Below are 14,282 nucleotides of genomic sequence, written 5' to 3'. Positions count from 1 at the left end.
GCTTCAGGAACCACTTTAGTTTTGGCATTCAAAGTAGTCCAATCCCTTTGCTTTCCTCACATTTATCTGAGTACTGTTGTAATATAAGAGACAGTTTCTAGCCAAGGTAACAATCTAATCCAGTATAATACAATTCAATCTATTCAAATCCAATCCAATATGTTCTAATTCAGCAGCAACAACAAAAATTCGTAACTACTATTCTCCAGGTAATGTGTTGGGTGCAGATGATACAAAGGCAGAAAAGTCTCAAAACTTACATTGTGGGGTATACTACATGTAAATGGATATGCATGTGTGTGTATGTAGATAATACATAGATACAAATAATAAATATGTATATATTTGAATTAGTCATTTGAATAGAGGGGAGAGACCACAAATAATTAAATCAGGGCTACTTAAGGTTTGTTTGTTTTGTTCCACAGACCCTTTTGGAAATCCAATCCATTAAAATCCAATAAACAACTCCTAGGAAAACAATCTAAGTATTAGGTACAGCATGTCCAAAGGCACACTGATTGAAGATAGAATGTCAGATTGAAGAAAGAGTAAGAATGTCACTTTGGCATAAATATATAGTAAATGAAGTGGAGCAATGTGCAATAACCTAAGAGAGTTATGCTGGAGCCAAAGGGTAAAGATTTTACTTGCTAAAATTGTGAAAATTGACTCTTATTTTGAAGGTGATAAGGAACTACTGAAGCTCCTTTAGGGGACTATCAAACACAATAAAGGATTATAATTTTGGAAACCTGTGGGAGATGTATTAGAATGAGAGATACTGGCACCAGGAGTCTAATACAGTACTTCAGGAGAGTAAGGATAAGGAACTGAACAGTACAGTAATCAAATGACTGCATAGAATAAGATGAATATGAGAGAGGTGAAGGTAGAACAAAGAAGACTTGACAAGAAGATAGTGCAGATAGTTGAAGAAAAGGGACCAATTCTAATGACTCCACGTTTCTGTACATGGAGAGATGAAAAAAATGCATGCACCATCAATAGAAATAAGGATATTTAGGGGCGGCTAGGTGGCGCAGTCAATAGAGCACTTGCTCTGGAGTCAGGAGGACCTGAATTCAAATGTGACCTCAGACACTTGACACAATTACTAGCTGTTTGACTTTGGTCAAGTCATTTAACCCCAATTGTCCTCCAAAAAGAAAAAAAAAAGAAAAAGAAATAAGGACATTTGAAGAAGGGGTATATTTAGAGGGGAAAATAATGAATTCTCTTCTAGATTCAATGCATTTGAGATGAATGTAGTACATTCATTTGGATTTATCCAGCAGGTCAAAAGGCGATGTAACTCAGGAGTTCAAGAGATAAATTGGAGCTGAACATATTGGGAGATAACTCACCTTAATTCCTTAATATGCTTAAAAAGAAAAGTAAGGGGTCATGGTGAAATCGACAATTTTCTGAGCAATATCTGAAAGATTCAAAGGATATATAGATGAGTTCTTAAAAGAACCACCAATTATAATTTTACCGCCAATTACAATATAAAATAATTGCTCCCCATGAGCAGAAATTGAAAAAAAAAAAAAGCTTCTTGAGGCTTCTTCTCATATACTCAGCAAATTGTAAATTGTCATATGTGCCAAAAGATTGGAAGATGACATTATAAAAGTAAAGTCAAGTAACAATACAGTGATGGTGGAGCTGCAAATTAGTCCAGGTATTGTGTATTGTGGGTAGCAAATTTGAACAATTATTGAGAAATAATTAAAATACCCGCATACCTTTGTGGAGAAATACAACCATTAGCCATGTGCCCTAAAGAGATCAACAATAAAAGGAAAGGTCTATGCTACATCAAAATAATTATGACAGTACTTTTTTTGGTAGTAGCAAAGAAGTGAAAAGAAAGTAGAAAAAAAGAACTAAACAAAATGTAGTATATGAATATAATGCATTCTTTTCTGCCGTAAGATATTATGAATATAAAGAGTTTAGAGAAACATGGGCAGCCATATGGCCTTATATAAATAACACAAGAAGAATCAGGAAAATAATGTGCCTAATAATTATAATAATATAAATATAAAGAACAGCAACATTAAACCTGAATGCTGTTTAATTGTAATCCCCAAACAGCCTTAAAGAACAGATGATAATGTGTTCCTTTCATTTACTGGAGAATTGGTTTTAAAAAGAGATGTAGAACATTAACTGTAGTGCACAGATTCAGCTAATATAGCTCTGTGGAAGTGAATTTATGTTTTTATTCTTTAATCATCATCATCATTATATTTTGTTAAAAATCTTACTGGATTTTTGTAATCACTGCTTCTTGTCTGAAGTGGTTTTTGATCATCTCTTTAATGATCTCTTCCAGTCCTGAAGACTCTAAATGTTTGATATTAAAGGAAGCACCCTAAATTGAAATATCCCAATATCGATGGAAAGACCACTCTAAGAACACACTGCATTGCAAAACTAGAGAAAAGTAGAGTCATTCCTACTTAGGACATGTATTTATTGGGAAAACTTCCAGAATTTCTCTAGTGCAAATGATATAAATTCTTAGTTGTCAGATTAATAAAGGAGTTCTTAAAGGCCTTCTTCACTTTCTAATCATAAAAGAGTAGGATATTTGTTTAAAGCTAGTTCTGAATCTTTGCATATAATCTTATTTTGCTTGATTTGTTATTTAATTTTAATCAAGTGTAAATTTCTTGGGGGTATAAATTTGTTGTGGTTTATTTGTGTAAAACAGTACTTGGTATTTGTTCTTGTCTTGTTCAGTCATACAGTTGTGTCACACTCTTCGTGATCCATGGATCACATCAGAACAATGTTGTCTATAGGGCTTTCTTTTCAAAGATTTTGGAGTGGTTTGCCATTTCCTTCTCCAATGGATTAAGGCAAACAGAGCTTACGTGATTTGCCCAGGATCACACTGCTAAAGAGTGTCTGAGGTCAAATTTGAACTCAGGTCTTCCTGACTCTAGGCCCTTCACTCTATCCACTGAACCAAATAAATGCTTGCTTAATTGAATTTATGTAATTGATTTCCTTAATGTTTTTGTAATGATAAAATTAATGTATGCTAATATCTTATTTTTCTCAATTACATATAAAATTAATTTAACATTTTTAACATACACATATGCATATACACACACCTATATATTTTTTTCAAAGACATAATGTTTCTTCTGAGAACTGCTTTGATTACATGCTGTTAATTTTAGAATGTTATTTTAATGTTACCTTTCTCTTTCATGAACTTACTAATTGCTACAATGATTTGTTCATTAACCCACTCATTATTCAAGAAGTCATTAATTAGGTATGTGTCCTTTCCTTCTGTTTTCTGAAATAATTATTATTGCAATTGCCTTAAGATTTATAATTTACATTTAATAGTTTTCCCCCTTTTTGATATATTTAGTGTGTGTTTTTTCACATGGCCTATTTTAAATAAATTTTGTATGAGGCTGACAAATACATATATTCCTTAATTTGGTGTTTCATACCCTCCCAACCTTCTCATTGGTATGATCTTTCCATTAATGAGAAAAAATTATGATGCTTCAAATTTTTCAATCCCTTTAGGAATTTTGGTGCGGCATTTTTCGTTTGTTTCAGGGGAAGGAGAGTTCACACTAATTTACTTATGAAAATATAGGTAAAAGTTACCATTAAAAATTAAATAGAATCCTGTTGGATTGTTTGTACCATGTGGTATGTGGACAGCAAATGAGTGATTAGGATTAGTTGTAGCTCTAAGTAATTTGATCTTTGTTATTTCAGAAAGTTTTAAATTATTCGGAGAGAGTTTCCTCATCTTTTCATTTTGTTGTTGAAAATTAATGACTGAAAACATAAATAAATATTAAAAAAATAAAATTCATTACTATAATCTTATAATCAACTGTCTGTTCCATGTTCCAGATACTCTAGTGCTTGGGATACAGAGAAATAACAAAAGCAGTCTTTGTTTTCATGGAACTTCCATTCTGAAAAGGAAATCATATCAATAAAGAGTTAAATATGTGATTCTTATGGAATAGAAGGCAACTTTAGAGGGGAAAGGACTAACATGGAAAGGACCCTGGAAAAGGTCTACTGCAGAAGATACTACTTGAGTCACGTTTGAAGGAAACTGAGGAGCTGTAACAACAAGCACCCTAGTATACCCAAGATGACTGTTATCATTCACTTAGTTCACTTCAGAAAATACAAACAGAAATTACAAGCAGACAAAAAATACAGACAGAGAAAATAACACGATTCAACAGAACAATAGACAGGGCTTCTAGCTGTCTGACCATTACAAATATACATAGTTAGTTACCAAGATTATCAGAGAGAAAAGCACCAACATTTGGGTTTTCAAAGCCAGGGGGTTCAATGGCCACCCAGAGTCTCATCTGGTCAAATCACAGAACTCTTCCCATAAGTGAGCACCAAAGCAAAACCTCACCTCAGAGTATATATACCCTTCTTCAGGGTAAGAGGACATCACAAACTTTGTGATCCATTGCCTAATTACAAAGTAACAAAAGGTGGCAGCCTTCCTGAAAAACAAGCCTCCCCCCAATCAAGTTCCTCCTCTTGGGTTCCACTTGAGACTCATTAAGGGGCAGGGAAGATCTTCAAATTCCCATATCATTACAGGATCCTAACAGGAAGAAATGAGAAGGAAGAAAATTGCAGGCATGAGTATAAAGACAGTTAGATAAAAGATGAACTGTGACATGGAAGGACTAGAAAGCAGGTTCTCCCACTGCCCATCATTGTAAACTAAATAAATAATAAAAATAAAATGAAAAAAATCTAACAAATTCTATGTGACTATTTAACTCATTTCATTACTTCTGCTCAATTCAACAAATATTAGATCACTATCACTTACATAATAATCTCATAACTCCTTGAGGTCAGACTGTTTCAATTTTATAGTTGTATCTCTGGTGAGTAATATAATAATTGGCCTTTAGTAGGCACATAATGGTAATTATCATTGTCCTCAGGATAAAGAAAAAGTATCCAATATTGTTAATGGTTTTCCTTAATTGGCTTGAATAATTAGGCCCTTTGTAGTTTTTCATAGCTCTTATAATTTAGTCTAGAACAGGAAATCACCCATTTTGGGGACAGGTTTCATTACCACAACTTTCAATAGTGTCTACTAGTTGCCAATCTCACCTGGGTAAGGCTATCTTCAACAGTTCCTACATCATAAAACTGTGAACGTTCAGGTTGTTATCATTCTCTTGGTTTTATAACTCCGGAGGAAAGGAAAGAGACAACTTATGTAACAAACTTATCAAAAGAAACACAAGTACAACTCTTGTCCTCTTATAACATTAAGATTTATGGATATCTGTAAAAAAAAATATGGAAGTTCATGTCAACAAAATGTGGTAAAAACACTTGGTTATGCATTTTCTCTTTGTCACAATCTATATAAATTGCAAATATCTCCAGCTAAATCCTGACTTATACCCAGCAATAAGTAGGAATGATTTGGTATGTATGCATTACTAAAGAGGCCCTTGTTTACAGGGAACTGGAAACAACTTTCACCTTTCTTCTCCAGTGGAGAGGAATGGACAAATCATTTGCCTTCATCACTTACTTAGCCTTTAAAAAAAAAGAAAAAGAGGAAGCCAGGTAGCAAAGCAAATAAGAGTACCGGCCCCAGAGTCGGGATGACCTGGGATCGAATCCAGCCTCAGACACTTAGCACCCACCAAGAAACACCTGGCTGTATAATCTTGAGCAAGTTACTTAACCCCAATTGCTTAAAAAAAATTTTTTTTAAGTAAAAAAGAAGAAAAAACTGTGGCTGTACAAGGGAGAAATATACAGAAAAGAAGCAGATCAGAAAGAACAGGGCAGAATTAAAAAAAAAAAAAGGAATATTTTTAGCTCCTGGGCATCACTACCCAGAAAACATCTCTGCCTTCTAATTTTATGATTGGTTGCTCCAAGTCTGAGATCAAAGAAAGCTTAGGGAGCATGGCCCTCTTGTATACCTCTGAGGGTCAGAAAGATGTCTAAGAAATCCAGCTTCAGTAATGGAGGTTGGGGAATTGGGGAAAGCTACCAGTACAGAAGCTGATTTACTACTAGCTGGGCTTACTTTCTGACTTCTCATGGTACTCAGGGACTCTCCTATTTACCCACTTTGAATAAGACATTACTGTCATAGAAGATAGCTTTTCTCAAGTATGAATTTTATAAGTCGTCACCATTACATTATTTGAAAGCAAAGTAATAAGGTCTGGTCTTCTGGGGGTGTGTGAAAGGGAGAGAATAATGCCAGGGAGCAGACTTATTATCTACCCCAGAATAAATAACTTTTCTAATGTGGGCTTGAGTGAAACGAGAGTAAATCAAAATGACATTGAGCCTGATTATGTCTAACTCCTATATAAGTTACATAAGATTAAAAATCACCAGGAAACGCTGCCTTTAGGCTTGTTATACTTGGAGTGCAGTATTTCTGAGAGTCAGTTTAGCAAAGCATTTCACCAAATAGACGTGGCATAGATGAAACTGAATGGGGGAATCTACAGTATTTTCATACTTTCTAACATTTTCAGCTAAATATTTTTTTCTTATACTTTGTACTTTTAGAATTAAAACCTCGCTAATGGAACAATTATTATCTCAAAAAAAAAAAAACCTCTCTTGGGGGTGGCTAGGTGGCACAGTGAATAGAGCAGCAGCCCTGGAGTCAGGAGGACCTGAGTTCAAATCCGGCCTCAGACACTTAACACTAGTTAAGTTACACTAGCTGTGTGACCTTGGGCAAGTCACTTAACCCCAATTGCCCTCCAAAAAAAACACCTCTCTTGGGGGTGGCTAGGTGGCACAGTGAATACAGCAGTGGCCCTGGAGTCAGGAGTACCTGAGTTCAAATCCGGCCTCAGACACTTAACACTAGTTAAGTTACACTAGCTGTGTGACCTTGGGTAAGTCACTTAACCCCAATTGCCCTCCAAAAAGAAAAACCTCTCTTGAAACCAGTGAAATTATATATATATATATGAAGACAAATGTTTTCAACTGCAGCTACAAATATTTTCAAGGCAAAAAAAGTTTCAAAAACCATGTTATTGATCTTCAGTTCATATTTTCTTGAAAATGTTTTAATACAGAGACATTCTAACAATAGAATGGGACAAGTGAATTTCTTGTCCTGTCTTTATTTTGCCACAATTTACCACATTCTGCTAGACCGTCCCTTTCCTTGGAGTTTTTGTGACATTACTTTCCTGCATCTTCTCCTATCTGTCTGATAACTTCTCAGTGTCTTCATCAATATTATCTGCATTAACTGTAAATGTTCTTTAAGGCACTGTCTTAGTTTCTCCTTTTCTCTCTACCTCTTCTTTAGAGGCAATGAAGGTGGTGCAGTGGAGAGAGGACTGGGCCTGGAATTGGGAAGAACAGCTCAAATTAAGCCCCAGATTCTTACTAGATGTATGACCCTAGACAAATCTTTTAAATTCAGCTTCCTCAACTGTAAAATGGGAGTTGCAATTGCACCTACTTCCCAAGGTTGTTGGAAGAATTAAGACAATGTTTTAAAGTTCTTAGCACATTGCCTGACACGTGCTTTTTTTCCCTTTCTGTCTCTCTCTGCTTTCATCTCTGTCTCTCTCTCTCTCAATCTCTAGACAAATAATTCATTTGTATATCCAGCTTGAATCTCTCAATCCAATCAACCTTCAATCATCCATCATTAACTACCTTCTATTAGCTAATTCAACCTGGGTGAGTCAGAGGCATCTCAAATAGAATATCCAAATTGGAACTCATCTTTCCCTCAAATCACAATTTTCTTCTGTGCTCCCTTATTGACATCAAAGGCATAGCCAGTGCTCTAGTGTCTTTGGTTTATTAGTTTGGACTTTTCGATCCATGTACCCAATCAATTGCCAAATTTGCCCAGCTCTGCCTCAGCAAAGTCTCTTTCAATTCATATGTATTGTATGTTCACAGCATCAGTTGAAGATGACATTGCCTTTTGTCTTACCTATTCTAATTGCCTTCCAATTGGCATTCCTGCCTCCATTCTATCCCCATTCTGATCCATCATCCACAGAGTTGACAAGGTGATTTTACTAAAGCATAGGTCTTACCATGTTATTCCCTTTCTCAATAAATACTAGTGGTTCCCCTTTTCTTTCAAATCAGGTATATTCCCCTCTATCTGACTCTCAAATATCTTCCCAATCTGGACTCTCTCCAACTGCTTTGTTTACTCAATACAGAAAGAAATGATATCTCACCGATTTGCAAGTTGCTTCCAATGATGCACTTTGCAGGTCATACAGGCCAGCCTTCCTTTTGAGTTTCTTGGTCATGTCCTCTCATAAATTCACCAAAGGCTATCCACAGGATGTGCCATTCCTCCATCCTTGTCTCATAGGGCTTACTTTATATAATTAGAGTTTCTTCAACTAAGAAGTACGGAGGACCTGGGTTCAAGTTCTGACTCTGCCATACCATACCAGAGAGTAAGAGCAAGTGGCTTAATATTTCAGAATTTTCACAAAACTCCCTCATACTAGAGTTAAAGATAAATTACTGATCTGCATAAACATGGGGAAAATAAGTAAAAATATTAGGGTTTTGCTAAACAGTGCATTCAGACAGTAAGAGAGGTAAGAAAAACTGTCCTGATAGGGATGGAAAACTTGTTGAGCACTCTGGAGGCTGTGCCAATAATAATATTGGAGATAATATTCAAATTATAAACATGAAAATGGGAATTTTCTGCTAGCTTTTCACTATATTACACTACCATGGATTCTAAATGTATAAAATGATCGGGGAAACGTTAGATTCCTACTCTCTTGTCAATCTCCTTTACTTTGCAGATGAGTAAACTGGGGCCAAAAGAAATGAGATAGTTTTGTTAAGGTCAAATAGATCTTCTGAGTTCTTTTTTTTTTAAGTCCGGAACCCTGTGGTTTTTAATCTGTGGGTGGAGGGCCGGGGAATAGGCAGGGAGGGGGGTGGGGGTCGGTGTGGGAACCCCCCTTCCTTCCTGTGTATTTCCTTGTCTCCTCAGTTTAGGGTGATGGATTGCCATGGAGCACAATGGTCACACCACCCCTGCACCACTACAAGGGTTCTGCTCCCCAGCTCGCGATTCCATCACTTTCCCGATGGCTTCATTGGCTTCTATCCGAGTCTGAGCCAGAGCCTGGGCTGCCTCATCTGATGCCCCCGACAGGTCTGAGCGCGCCTTTTCCAGGTTGGATCCGGCCTGAACAGAGCCATGGCTTCCTCTGCCGGCAGCTTCACTGCGACAGAACCCCTGCTCACAGAATGCTTGGTGGTGGTGCCATCCTCTGCGTGCACGGGCACCACGCCCGCTTCATCACCTGCAGGGTGGGGTACCCACCCTGGCTTAGGACAGCCACCTGCTTCACTTTGGCCTGCGTCGGGGAGGCGAAGGTGAAAGACAAATGGCCGGGCCGGCCGCATGGGCAGGGCCGGGACCCGAACTTGGAGCAGCAGCCGGAGGCCGCAGCGGCAAACGGGGCAGACTGGGCAGCGCGGCGGCGGCGGCCGGCCAGGATGACCTGAGCAGGGGAAGGGGCTGCCCGGCCAAGGCTGGAGAGGTGGGCTGCGCAGGGGCCCCTGCGATCTTATGAGTTCTAAGACTGCGTGCTTTCCACACACCACACCTTCACTAATGATAAAACAGCTCAAAACCGCTTTCAGAAATTATTTGATCTTTAAAATTATATTAGTAGAACTTATATTTAATCCTTCTCCCCTACTTCCTAACAACTTTTACACTCTCTCCATATCTGCTTGAGAGAAAATAAACATCATGTCAGTCAAATATACTCTGAAGTCCTCCTCAAACACAGAATCACATAAAACAAACTGAACAGCAATTGAAAGACGGGATACAGCTTGATCTTGGATGATGCTTTTTACGATCCTAGAAGATTATGTGTATTGTCAATATTTGTATATCGACTCCTGTTTTCCTATTGACTGCCACATAGTTTACTCTGCATTTTCAATGAAAACTTTCCATGTAAATGAATGACTACCAAGCACCCACTGTACATTTTATTCCAACTGCCAGATATTTGGGGCATTGTTTTATGGGCAGAAATTCCAAAATTTCCAGTAACAACTGATATGTCTATACAATAATTTTGGAAATGCTTAAAGGGGAGGGTAAAGAAGGAAAAGCCAGCTTCAAAAGGTAGAAATTCTCAATACAATCTCATATGCCATGTGACTTTCTAAAGTTGTATGACTCAGAATCCTAAATGTAATCTCAATTACATGTGAAAATCATGACCCCACCACTGTAGATGGGTTTCTCAAAGAAAAGGAGAGATATAGGACAATAGTTAGTGGAGATAGTTGAAGTGTTCTTTCTCTCTTTCCCTCCCTTCCTCCTTCCCTCCCTCCCTCCCTTCCTTCCTTCCTTTTCTTCCTTCTTTTTAAAAGCATGAGTGATAAAATATATTTGTTGACAGCAAGGGAACCTTCCTTCCCAAAGCTAATGTCTTAACAAGCACTTTTATTGTCATTCTCTTCCATTTTCTCCAGAAGATTATTCCTTTTATCATCCTTTTTCTATCTAATATCCAAATCCTTACTATCTACTGACTGTCTACAAATACACTTTTATTACTGCCACGTCCTTTATCTTTCCTTTCCTTTTCTTTGAGAAATCCATCTAGACTAAGATTAGGTATCTTCACTTCCCCCCTCTCACTTAAGCCTTCTATGATATAGTTGCCAAAAACACATTGTTCAATTGAAATAGATCTCTTCAAATTTACCAATAATCTTTAAACTGCCAAATGCAAGCCTTTGTCAATCATCATCCTAACTACTCTGAGGCTTTTGTCACAACCTCTACTGTTCATGATTTCCCTGTGAGATAACCTTCTCTTCTCCCTCTCCCTCTCTCTCTCTCTCTCTCTCTCTCTCTCTCTCTCTCTCTCTCTCTCTCTCTGTATATGTGTGTATACACACATGTATATGTATGTATACACGTATATATACATACATAATCTTATATGCACATAGCCAACAAACCAATCAACAAACATTTGTTACATATATAGCTATGTCTGTATTGTGCTAAGCACTGAATATATAAAAGGGGGAAAAAATCAAATAAACAAGCAAAAAAAAAACACCAAAAAAATGATCCCTGCCCTGAAGTACCTCACATTTTAAGGCAGGGGACAGGTGTGGGGGGGAGAATGGAAGGTTATCTATATTATCCTAATCATACCATCTTTCTCTAAGTATGGAAACATTTCTTACTCCATAGGCATTGATTCATCTTTAAAAGTTGGTGGAAATTTATTTGGATATTGGCCTGGAAATGTGATGTCATTTGTGCAGTAAAACTCTTTAATGGAATGACTTAACTGATGTATTCATGATCAATTCATAATTTATTCAGGTCTTCAATTTTTTTTCGAATTATTTTTGTTTGGAAATTCAAAATCTTGTGCTAAAATATCCAGTGTGTGTGTGTGTGTGTGTGTGTGTGTGTGTGCATGTAGTTTATTCATTGTCATAGAGCTATTAATATAAGAATTCTGATAATTTTCAAATTTCCTTTAGCCAACTTGTGGAGGTTTTCTCTCTGTCTTCATCTCTCTATCTTTGTCTCTCTGTGTCTCCTCCTTCTCTGGATCCCTCTCTTTTTCTCTCTGTGTTTCTCTCCCTCTTTCCATTTTTCACTTCATACACCAAATGCCATAGCATGGAATATGATGCTCAGTTGACAGTTTTAGTTGACCACATGAGCCCTTTGGGACCTGTTTCTGGCTGCATGGAATTCATTCACTGCTCATGGTCTTGAACTTAAAAATGACAAATAATTTCCATCTTGACTGTGCAGTGAGAAGAGTTGATAATTTAGTTGATGTTGAAAATAGAGTCACTATCTTCTTGACTTGCTCTTCATGCCTGCCTCTTTTCGAGAGGGTAATCACTTCTTTGTCCTTTATCCTTGCCTTCATTCAGCCATGAGTACCTGATATCTAAAGCATATGTTCTATCTAGGCAATCTTAAGCCAACATTTGGGGTGCCTTTTTGTGTCTGTTCTTTCATGACCTTAGATTAAGTATTACAAGATGGGCATGACTAGGCTTGGAAGTGACCTTGCCTACTGGCAACCACATGGCATACCCAGGATGGCTGCTAGTACAGGTTCTTAGATCTGCTTTACTAGGAAAGATGGCTATTCAAAGGGTCAACAATCTTTTTTTTTAATTACATTCATTAGTTCAGGGGAAAAATCCGCACTCTGAGTTTCAGAGAAATTCCAAAAAAGAAAATAGAGAAAATGTAAGCAGAGGGAAAAAAGACCAACAGGATTTCTAACTGTGAGAAATCTCTTGTGACCAACTGCCTAATTACAAAGTGACAAAAGATATGGGCCTTCCTGAAAAACAAACCTCCCCTAATCAAGCTTCCCTTAATGGGCTCCACATGAGGTCTATTAATGGGTAGGGAATATCTTATGTACCATTAACATTACACCTTGTGGGTAAGAGGGAAGTTCAAGTTAAATGGTGATATGAGAGGAATTCCTGGCAAGTAGTCAAGTGATATTGTAAAGGACAGCCACTGATCAGAGGACTGCAGACAAATCATGGGAATTGTTTAGGACGTTAAGTGCTAAGAGGTAAAATGATTAATTGAGTCCCACAATATGTTTTATGTTCTAGTTGTATTTAAGTGGTTTTTAATAGTAGTTAGACTTTACTACTGAGTCATGTCTTCATTTTTTTGTTTGATTCATTTTTAGTAATTCTTCACTGGGTAGGAATAACCTATCTACCCCATTTTTAACTTGTTAGACATTTTGTAATATTTTCATTTCCTATCTTTTAGAAACCTCTGAATATAAACTTTAAATAGTTTTCTATGGAATATTTAATTGGGGATTTAACAAAATGAAGAGTTTAAGAAAAAGGAGCCTAACCTACCTCATTAGAGGTCAGTTGCCAAGCTACAGCTAAATTTAAGTCAAGCCACATGACAGAGGCTGAACAGATGGGTTACAGTAAAAAAAATAATAATAATAATTGATCTGACACTTACCTCTTCTTTTAGCAGCAATATTTACCCCCTCCTATTGCAGTCTAGGTAATTTTTTCCCATTCATATAATAATTAAATTATCCTCAAGGCTAGATTAGTTCAACCTGAAACCATTAACGTAACTGTGGGAAAATGGGTACACTAATATTGAACTATTCGAATCATTCTGGAAATTAATGTGTAACTATGTCCAAAGGGCAATTAAATTGTACCACTACTGGATCTTTACTCTGAGAAGTTCAAGGGAAGAGGAAAAGTACCATAGGTACAGACATATTTATAGCAGTTCTTTTTGTAGTAGAAAAGAATAAGAAACTGAAGTGAACTCCATCCTTTGAAGAATGACTGAACAAGTTATAGTATATGAATTCTACGGAATGCTATTGTGCTATAAGAAATGATGGAGATAGGTTCAGAAAAACTTGGGAAAACTTTTTTGAACTGATACAATGAGAAGAATAATTTACAGACTAGCAGCATTATTGTAAAGGTAATCACATTTGAAAGATTAATTATTTTTATCAACACAATAACCAACCACAATTTGAAAGGGCTCATGATTAAAGGTATTATCAACCTACAGACAGAGAACTGATAGACTTAGGGTACAGATTGAAGTATGTTATCTTCCATTTCTTGATTTTTATTGCTTTTTTTCTGGAACATAGTTAAAGCAGAAATTAATATTGCCTCACTATACATATTTTGTAATGAGTTTTATATTTCTTAACTTCTCAATGGATGAGGTGGTAGAAAGGAGAGAATCTGGAACTGAAAATAAAATAAAATTCAAGTTAAGAAAACATACAGCCTCAGATACCACCTAGCTGTGTAAATCACTTAATCTCTGCCTGCCTTAGTTTCTCCATCTGTAAAATAATGGATAATAATTGTGCTTACCTCCCAGAGTTGTTATAAGGATCAAATGAATTAATATGTGTAATGTACTTTGAAAACCTTAAAATATTATATGAATGCTGCCTATAATTTTTTTTTTTTGTGACTGCTATTGCAGTTAGGACCTAGTTTATCTGTTTTAATACTTCCTTTGGATTAATCTTTCCTATTTGGCAATAGAGTTGTAAAATTTCAATTATCTTTCTGTTTTCAATTTCTTTAAATATTTCTACATGCAGTAAGTAAAGAATGATAATGATGATGATGATGATGATGATGATGATGATGATGATGATGATGAT

Source organism: Petaurus breviceps, unplaced genomic scaffold (assembly GCF_028583685.1).
Source record: "Petaurus breviceps papuanus isolate PSGF00001 unplaced genomic scaffold, PetGlider_PUasm1.0 173, whole genome shotgun sequence".
Classification (NCBI taxonomy): domain Eukaryota; kingdom Metazoa; phylum Chordata; class Mammalia; order Diprotodontia; family Petauridae; genus Petaurus; species Petaurus breviceps.
The sequence above is the reverse complement of the archived record's forward strand: the minus strand, read 5'-3'. Positions refer to the sequence as shown.